This window comes from Triticum dicoccoides, chromosome 2B (assembly GCF_002162155.2).
Source record: "Triticum dicoccoides isolate Atlit2015 ecotype Zavitan chromosome 2B, WEW_v2.0, whole genome shotgun sequence".
In the NCBI taxonomy this organism is placed as follows: domain Eukaryota; kingdom Viridiplantae; phylum Streptophyta; class Magnoliopsida; order Poales; family Poaceae; genus Triticum; species Triticum dicoccoides.
Window position 1 is genome coordinate 1243463 of NC_041383.1, and position 10053 is coordinate 1253515.

A 10053-nucleotide genomic window follows, 5' to 3' on the forward strand; every position below is an offset into this window, starting at 1 on the left:
CCCCGGGGTGCGTTTACGTGTCCGTGAAAAACGCTCACAGTTTGGGACAATTCTGACCCGTTTCGTGGACTATTACTTACCGTTTTGGGGTCCAGTTGGGATTTCCATAGTTGTTGAACCCCAAGTTGCGCATACATGTCGGTCATCAACACTGACAGTTTTGGCCGATTCTAGCCCATTTTGTGTACTATTACTCATTGCTCTGGGGTCCGAGAGCGATTTCCATGATTGACGATCCTCGGGGTGCATTTACGTGTCCGACGTCAACACTCACAGTTTTGGCCAATTCTGACCCGTTTCGTGGACTATTACTCACCGCTTTGGGATCCCGAAGTGATTTGCATAGTTGTTGAACCCCAAGGTGCGCTTACGTGTCGGTAATCAACAATCACAGATTTGGCCGATTCTGGCCCGTTTCATGGACTATTACTCATTATTTTGGGGTCCCAGAGTGATTTCCAAGATTAACGAATCCCGAGGTGCGTTGACGTGTCGGTCATCAACACTCACTGATTTGGCCGATTCTGGCCCATTTCGTGGACTATCACTCGCTGTTTTGGGGTCCCAGATTGATTTCCACGATTAACGAACCCCGGGGTCCATTTACGTGTCGGTCATCAACACTCATGGTTCTTGTCGATTCTGACCCGTTTCATAGACTATTACTCATTGTTTTGGGGTCCCAAAGTGATTTCCATGGTTGTTGAACCCCAAGGTGCGGTTACGTGTCGGTCATCAACAATCGCAGTTTTCACTGATTCTGGCCCGTTCCATGGACTATTGCTAACTGATTTGGGCCCCTGAGCGATTTCCATGATCGACGAACCCCGGGGTGCGTTTATGTATCGTTCATCGATAGTCCTAGGTTTGTTCGATTTTGGACCGTTTGTGGACTATTACTCACTATTTTGGGTTCCCGGAGTGATTTCCACGATTAACGAACCCCGGGGTGCTTTTACATGTCGGTCATCAACACTCGCGGTTTTTGTCGATTCTGGCTCGTTTCATGGACTATTACTCATTGTTTTGGGGTCCCAGAGTGATTTCCATGGTTGTTGAACCCCAAGGTGCGGTTACGTGTCGGTCATCAACAATCGGAGTTTTACCGATTCTGGCCCGTTCAATGGACTATTGATCACTGATTTGGGGTCCCTGAGTGATTTCCGTGATAGACGAACCCCGGGGTGCGTTTATGTATCGTTCATCGATAGTCCTAGGTTTGTTCGATTTTGGAACGTTTCGTGGACTATTACTCACTATTTTGGGGTTCCGGAGTGATTTCCATGATTAACGAATCCCGGGGTGCTTTTACATGTCGGTCAATAGCACTCGCGGTTTTTGTCGATTCTGGCCTGTTTCGGGGACTATTACTCACCGTTTTGGGATCCCAAAGGGATTTCTATGGTTGTTGAACCCCAAGGTGCGCCTATGTGCCGGTCATCAACAATCGTAGTTTTGGCCGACTCTGGTCCGTTTCGTGGACTATTGCTCACCGTTTTGGGGTCCCAATGCGATTTCCATGGTTGTCGAACCTCTAGGTGTGCTTACGTTATGGTCACCAGTACTCACAAATTTGGCCGATTCTGGTCCGTTTCGTGCACACCATTTCGGGGTCCCAGGGCGATTTCCATGACTGACGATCCTCGGGGTGCGTTTACGTGTCCATCGTCCACACTCACAGTTTTAGCCAATTCTGACCCGTTTTGTGGACTATTACTCATCGTTTTGGGGTCCCGAAGCGATTTCCAAAGTTATTGGACCCCAAGGTGCGCTTACTGTCGGTCATCAGCACTCGCAGTTTTGGCCGATTCTGGCCTGTTTCATGGCCTATTACTCATTGTTTTGGGGTCCCGGTGAGATTTCGACGACTGACGTACCCCGCAGTGCGTTTATGTGTCATTCACCAGCAATCCTAGTTTTGTTCGATTGTGGGTTGTTTCATGGACTACTACTCATCGTTTTGGGATCCCAGAGCAATTTCCACGATTGACGATCCGCGGGGTGCGTTTGCGTGTCCATCGTCAACACTCGCAATTTTCGCTGATTCTGGCCCGTTTCAAGGACTATTACTCACCGTTTTGGGGTCCCAAAGCGATTTCCATGGTTGTCAAACCTGAAGGAGCGTTTACGTGTCGGACATCAACAATCGCAGTTTAGGCCGATTCTGGCCCGTTTCTTGGACTATTACTCTGTTTTGGGGTCCCGCAGTGATTTGCACGATTGACGAAACCTGGGGTGCGTTTATGTGTCGGTCATCAACACTCCCAACTTTGGCTGGTTATGGTCCGTTTTGAGCACTGTTACTCATCGTTTTGGGGTGCCACAGCTATTTCCACGATTGACGATCCCCGGGGTGCGTTTACGTGTCCGTGAACAACCCTCACAGTTTGGGCCAATTCTGACCCATTTCGTGGACTATTACTTACCGTTTTGGGGTCCCGAAGGGATGTCCATAGTTGTTGAACCCCAAGTTGCGCATACGTGTCGGTCATCAACACTGACAGTTTTGGCCGATTCTAGCCCATTTTGTGTACTATTACTCATTGCTCTGGGGTCCGAGAGCGATTTCCACGATTGACGATCCTGGGGTGCATTTACGTGTCCGTCGTCAACACTCACAGTTTGGCCAATTCTGACCCGTTTCGTGGACTATTACTCACCACTTTGGGATCCCGAAGCGATTTCCATAGTTGTTGAACCCCTAGGTGTGCTTACATGTCGGTCATCAACAATCACAGATTTGGCCGATTCTGGCCCATTTCATGGGCTATTACTCATTATTTTGGGGTCCCGGAGTGATTTCCACGATTAACGAACCCCGAGGTGCGTTGACGTGTCGGTCATCAACACTCACAGATTTGGCCGATTCTGGCCCGTTTCGTGGACTATCACTCACTGTTTCGGGGTCCCAGAGTGATTTCCACGATTAACGAACCACGGGGTGCGTTTACGTGTTGGTCATCAACACTCGTGGTTCTTATCGATTCTGACCCATTTCATGGACTATTACTTATTATTTTGGGGCCCAAAGTGATTTCCATGGTTGTTGAACCCCAAGGTGCGGTTACGTGTCGGTCATCAACAATCGCAGTTTTGGCCGATTATGGCCCGTTTCATGGACTATTACCCATTGTTTTGGGGTCTCGGTGAGATTTCCACGACTGACGTACCCCGCAGTGCGTTTATGTGTCGTTCACCAGCAATCCTAGTTTTGTTCGATTGTGGGTTGTTTCATGGACTACTACTCATCGTTTTGGGATCCCAGAGCAATTTCCACGATTGACGATCCGCAGGGTGTGTTTGCGTGTCCATCATCAACACTCGCATTTTTCGCTGATTCTGGCCCGTTTCAAGGACTATTACTCACCGTTTTGGGGTCCCAAAGCGATTCCATGGTTGTCGAACCCGAAGGTGCGTTTACGTGTCGTTCATGAACAATCGCAGTTTAGGACGATTCTGGCCCGTTTCTTGGACTATTACTCTGTTTTGGGGTCCCGCAGTGATTTGTGCGATTGACGAAACCTGGGGTGTGTTTACGTGTCGGTCATCAACACTCACAATTTTGGCTGATTCTGGTCCATTTTGAGCACTGTTACTCATCGTTTTGGGGTGCCACAGCTATTTCCACAATTTACGATCCCCGGGGTGCATTTACGTGTCCGTAAAAAACCCTCACAGTTTGGGCCAATTTGGACCCGTCTCATGGACTATTACTTACCGTTTTGCGGTCCTGAAGGGATTTCCATAGTTGTTGAACCCCAAGTTGTGCATATGTGTCGGTCATCAACACTGACAGTTTTGGCCGATTCTAGCCCATTTTGTGTAGTATTACTCATTGCTCTGGGGTCCGAGAGCGATTTCCACGATTGACGATCCTCGGGGTGCATTTACGTGTCCGTCATCAACACTCACAGTTTGGCCAATTCTGACCCGTTTCGTGGACTATTACTCACCACTTTGGGATCCCGAAGCGATTTCCATAGTTGTTGAACCCCTAGGTGTGCTTACGTGTCGGTCATCAACAATCACAGATTTGGCCGATTCTGGCCCATTTCATGGGCTATTACTCATTATTTTGGGGTCCCGGAGTGATTTCCACGATTAACGAACCCCGAGTTGCGTTGACGTGTCGGTCATCAACACTCACAGATTTGGCCGATTCTGGCCCGTTTCGTGGACTATCACTCACTGTTTTGGGGTCCCAGAGTGATTTCCACGATTAACGAACCACGGGGTGCGTTTACGTGTTGGTCATCAACACTCGTGGTTCTTATCGATTCTGACCCATTTCATGGACTATTACTTATTATTTTGGGGCCCAAAGTGATTTCCATGGTTGTTGAACCCCAAGGTGCGGTTACGTGTCGGTCATCAACAATCGCAGTTTTGGCCGATTATGGCCCGTTTCATGGACTATTACCCATTGTTTTGGGGTCTCGGTGAGATTTCCACGACTGACGTACCCCGCAGTGCGTTTATGTGTCGTTCACCAGCAATCCTAGTTTTGTTCGATTGTGGGTTGTTTCATGGACTACTACTCATCGTTTTGGGATCCCAGAGCAATTTCCACGATTGACGATTCGCGGGGTGCGTTTGCGTGTCCATCGTCAACACTCGCAATTTTCACTGATTCTGGCCCGTTTCAAGGACTATTACTCACCGTTTTGGGGTCCCAAAGCGATTTCCATGGTTGTCGAACCCGAAGGTGCGTTTACGTGTCGTTCATCAACAATCGCAGTTTAGGCCGATTCTGGCCCGTTTCTTGGACTATTACTCTGTTTTGGGGTCCCTCAGTGATTTGCACGATTGACGAAACCTGGGGTGCATTTACGTGTCGGTCATCAGCACTCCCAACTTTCGCTGGTTATGGTCCGTTTTGAGCACTGTTACTCATCGTTTTGGGGTGCCACAGGTATTTCCATGATTGACGATCCCCGGGGTGCGTTTACGTGTCCGTGAAAAACCCTCACAGTTTGGGCCAATTCTGACCTATTTCATGGACTATTACTTACCGTTTTGGGGTCCCGAAGGGATGTCCATAGTTGTTGAACCCCAAGTTGCGCATACGTGTCGGTCATCAACACTGATAGTTTTGGCCGATTCTAGCCCATTTTGTGTACTATTACTCATTGCTCTGGGGTCCGAGAGCGATTTCCACGATTGAGGATCCTCGAGGTGCATTCACGTGTCCGTCGTCAACACTCACAGTTTTCGCCAACTCTGACCCGTTTCATTGACTATTACTCACCGCTTTGGGATCCCGAAGCGATTTCCATAGTTGTTGAACCCCAAGGTGCCCTTACGTGTCGGTCATCAAGAATCACAGATTTGGCCGATTCTGGCCCATTTCATGGACTATTACTCATTATTTTGGGGTCCCGGAGTGATTTCCACGATTAACGAACCCCGAGGTGCGTTGACGTGTCGATCATCAACACTCACAGATTTGGCCGATTGTGGCCCGTCTCGTGGACTATCACTCACTGTTTTGGGGTCCCAGAGTGATTTCCACGATTAACGAACCCCGGGGTGCGTTTAGGTGTCGGTCATCAACACTCGTGGTTCTTGTCGATTCTGACCCGTTTCATGGACTATTACTCATTGTTTTGGGGTCCCAAAGTGATTTCCATGGTTGTTGAACCCCAAGGTGCGGTTACGTGTCGGTCATCAACAATCGCAGTTTTGACCGATTCTGGCCCGTTCCATGGACTATTGCTCACTGATTTGGGGTCCCTAAGAGATTTCCATGATTGACAAACCCCGGGGTGCGTTTATGTATCGTTCATTGATAGTCCTAGGTTTGTTCGATTTTGGACCGTTTCGTGGACTATTACTCACTATTTTGGGGTCCCGGAGTGATTTCCACGATTAACGAACCCCGGGGTGCTTTTACATGCCGGTCATCAACACTCGCGGTTTTTGTCGATTTTGACCTATTTCGGGGACTATTACTCACCGTTTTGGGATCCGAAAGGGATTTCTATGGTTGTTGAACCCCAAGGTGCGCCTATGTGTCGGTCATCAACAATCGTAGTTTTGGCCGACTCTGGTCCGTTTCGTGGACTATTGCTCACCGTTTTGGGGTCCCAATGCAATTTCCATGGTTGTCGAACCTCAAGGTGTGCTTATGTGTTAGTCACCAGCACTGACAAATTTGGCCGATTCTGGTTCGTTTCATGCACACCATTTTGGGGTCCGAGGGCGATTTCCATGACTGACGATCCTCAGGGTGCGTTTACGTGTCCATCGTAAATACTCATAGTTTTAGCCAATTCTTACCCGTTTTGTGGACTATTACTCATCGTTTTGGGGTCCCAAAGCGATTTCCAAAGTTATTGGACCCCAAGGTGCGCTGACTGTCGGTCATCAACACTCGCAGTTTTGGACGATTCTGGCCCGTTTTATGGACTATTACTCATTGTTTTGGGGTCCCGGTGAGAATTCCACGGCTGACGTACCCCGCAGTGCGTTTATGTGTCGTTCACCAGCAATCCTAGTTTTGTTCGATTGTGGGTTGTTTCATGGAGTACTACTCATCGTTTTGGGATCCCAGAGCAATTTCCACGATTGACAATCCGCAGGGTGCGTTTGCGTGTCCATCATCAACACTCGCAATTTTCGCTGATTCTGGCCCGTTTCAAGGACTATTACTCACCGTTTTGGGGTCCCAAAGCGATTCCATGGTTGTCGAACCCGAAGGTGCGTTTACGTCTCGTTCATGAACAATCGCAGTTTAGGACGATTCTGGCCCGTTTCTTGGACTATTACTCTGTTTTGGGGTCCCGCAGTGATTTGCGCGATTGACCAAACCTGGGGTGCGTTTACGTGTCGGTCATCAACACTCACAATTTTGGCTGATTCTGGTCCGTTTTGAGCACTGTTACTCATCGTTTTGGGGTGCCACAGCTATTTCCACAATTGACGATCCCCGGGGTGTGTTTACGTGTCCGTAAAAAACCCTCACAGTTTGGGCCAATTTGGACCCGTTTCGTGGACTATTACTTACCGTTTTGTGGTCCTGAAGGGATTTCCATAGTTGTTGAACCCCAAGTTGGGCATACGTGTCGGTCATCAACACTGACAGTTTTGGCCGATTCTAGCCCATTTTGTGTACTATTACTCATTGCTCTGGGGTATGAGAGTGATTTCCACGATTGACGATCCTCGGGGTGCATTTACGTGTCCGTCGTCAACACTCACAGTTTGGCCAATTCTGACCCGTTTCGTGGACTACTACTCACCGCTTTGGGATCCCGAAGCGATTTCCATAGTTGTTGAACCCCTAGGTGTGCTTACGTGTCGGTCATCAACAATCACAGATTTGGCCGATTCTGGACCATTTCATGGACTATTACTCATTATTTTGGGGTCCCGGAGTGATTTCCACGATTAACGAACCCCGAGGTGCGTTGACGTGTCGGTCATCAACACTCACAGATTTGGCCGATTCTGGCCCGTTTCGTGGACTATCACTCACTGTTTCGGGGTCCCAGAGTGATTTCCATGATTAACGAACCATGGGGTGCGTTTACGTGTTGGTCATCAACACTCGTGGTTCTTATCGATTCTGACCCATTTCATGGACTATTACTTATTATTTTGGGGTCCCAAAGTGATTTCCATGGTTGTTGAACCCCAAGGTGCGGTTACGTGTCGGTCATCAACAATCGCAGTTTTGACCGATTCTGGCCCGTTCCATGGACTATTGCTCACTGATTTGGGGTCCCTGAGCGATTTCCATGATTGACGAACCCCGGTGTGTATTTTTGTATCATTCATCGATAGTGTCACATCCCTAATTCTGGTCTGACCTAACCCAGCTTCCATGTGTGCATCATGTTTAAATTCAAATGAAATTTGAATTAAGGAATTTTCAAAAGCCTCGGAAAAACCTTTAAAAATATCCAACATTTAAATCTCATCAAATGAGTCCAAGAAATTGTAAAGAGGTAAAACTCAAAACAATATTGCAAAGAGGTAAAACTCAAAACAATATTTTTGGTATCTCAGAGATAATTATTTTGGGCCTTTGAATTAAATAAATAACTATTTGCATTGAATATATATTTGTTAATTAATTAATATATGTCCAATAATTCTGATCTTTGATGAAGGGCTTTGGAATAATCCAACTAGTCCCTACAATAATTATCAGAAGCAATAAAAATGATTTAGTGTCTAAAACTAAATCAAAACAAACTATGGAATATTAGAAACCAGAAATAAGAGAGAGAGAGAGAGAAGGAACTTACCTAGCGCTTACCTGTGCGGCCTGCTCCTAAAGCCAGCCCAGCCCATCTCCACCTCCCCTGTCGTCTTCCTCCTCTTGCCAGGAGGACGAAGGGCGCGTGGCCACCGCTCGCGAGCACGCGCCTCGCCAGCTCCTGCTTGCCACTGACGCCCTGGACGCCTCCCGTGACTCCACGCAGCCCTCTCGACCCTCTCTCACTCTTGCCCGACCTCGTCCCCTCCTCTGTCCCGCTCCTCTCTCCACCGAACGGAGCCGTCGCCACCAACGCCGTTCGCCGCGGCCACAGCCACCTCGTCGCCCCTCTAACGTGCCCATGAGCTCTGTGCTGTCGTCCTTGTAACCTCCACCGAGCCAAGCAAGCCGGGAAGCACCGCAGCGACGCCATCGTCATCATCCACACCGACGGGCGCCCGAGATCGCCGTCGTCAATCCGTCGCCTCTGACGCTTCCCTGAGCACACTGGATTTCTCTGCGAGTCCGCTGTGAGCTCCTCTCCAATCCTCCCCTGTTCCCTTCCTCCAGCGCGTCCTCTAACACTGATTCCGCCATGGCCGAAGCTCGCCGCAGCCGCGCCATGTTGGCGCCGTGGCTATAGCCACTGGAGCTCCCACCCGAGTACACCATCGTGCTCAGAACGTCTCCACGAGCCCGTTGCATGCCGCAGCTCGGCTTCCTGTGCCCCCTAGTGGTCGCCCGTGTCTCACCCGAGCTCCGGCCGCCGCATACCTCGTCGCCGGTGCCTCTGTAGGCCGCCCCAGCTCCATCTGCCACCACCACTGGATGCGCCCCACCGCCAGCTCTCCGTTGCCGCAAACCGCGCACGAAATGGTCCTCTGTAGCGCGAGCCCGAGCAACTCCAGCGAGCCTCCGCCGCGAGATGTGGTCGCCGGCGCCTAATCCGGCGACGCTGACGTGGCAGATAATATCAGTACTAATTATGTTATTAGGCTAACTGAGGGAGTCCCGGACTAGCGGGTGTCCGGATAGCCGGACTATCGTCACGGCCGGACTCCAAGACTATGAAGATACAAGATTGAAGACTTCGTCCCGTGTCCGAATGGGACTTTCCTTGGCGTGGAAGGCAAGCTTGGCGATACGGATATGTAGATCTCCTACCATTGTAACCGACTCTGTGTAACCCTAACCTATCCGGTGTCTATATAAACCGGAGGGTTATAGTCCGTAGGACAACATCAACAATCATACCATAGGCTAGCTTCTAGGGTTTAGCCTCCTTGATCTCGTGGTAGATCTACTCTTGTACTACCCATATCATCAATATTAATCAAGCAGGAGTAGGGTTTTACCTCCATCGAGAGGGCCCGAACCTGGGTAAAAACATTGTGTCCCTTGTCTCCTGTTACCATCCACCTAGACGCACAGTTCGGGACCCCCTACCCGAGATCCGCCGGTTTTTGACACCGACACTAACCCTATGACAATGACAGCTGGGCCCCACGCCCTAACTAACCCCTGTTTAACCCTGAGTCACTGACGTGTGGACCCCACACGTCAGATTTGACTTGGTCAGCACCGTTGACCTGCTGACGCAGGGATGACGTCATGCTGACGCAGTTATCCATTTCCTGGATTTAATTTAATTCTGGAAATTCCAGAAAATGCCCAAAACTTCTAAAAATCATAGAAATTCAACCGTAACTCCAAATGAAATAAATTATATATGAAAAATGATCAGAAAAATCCAATCTATCCATCTGTACCATTTTCATGCATGTTAGAACAACTTATAGCTTCTGTATAAGACAATTTGAATTAATGGCATTTGAAATGCCTTACATGGA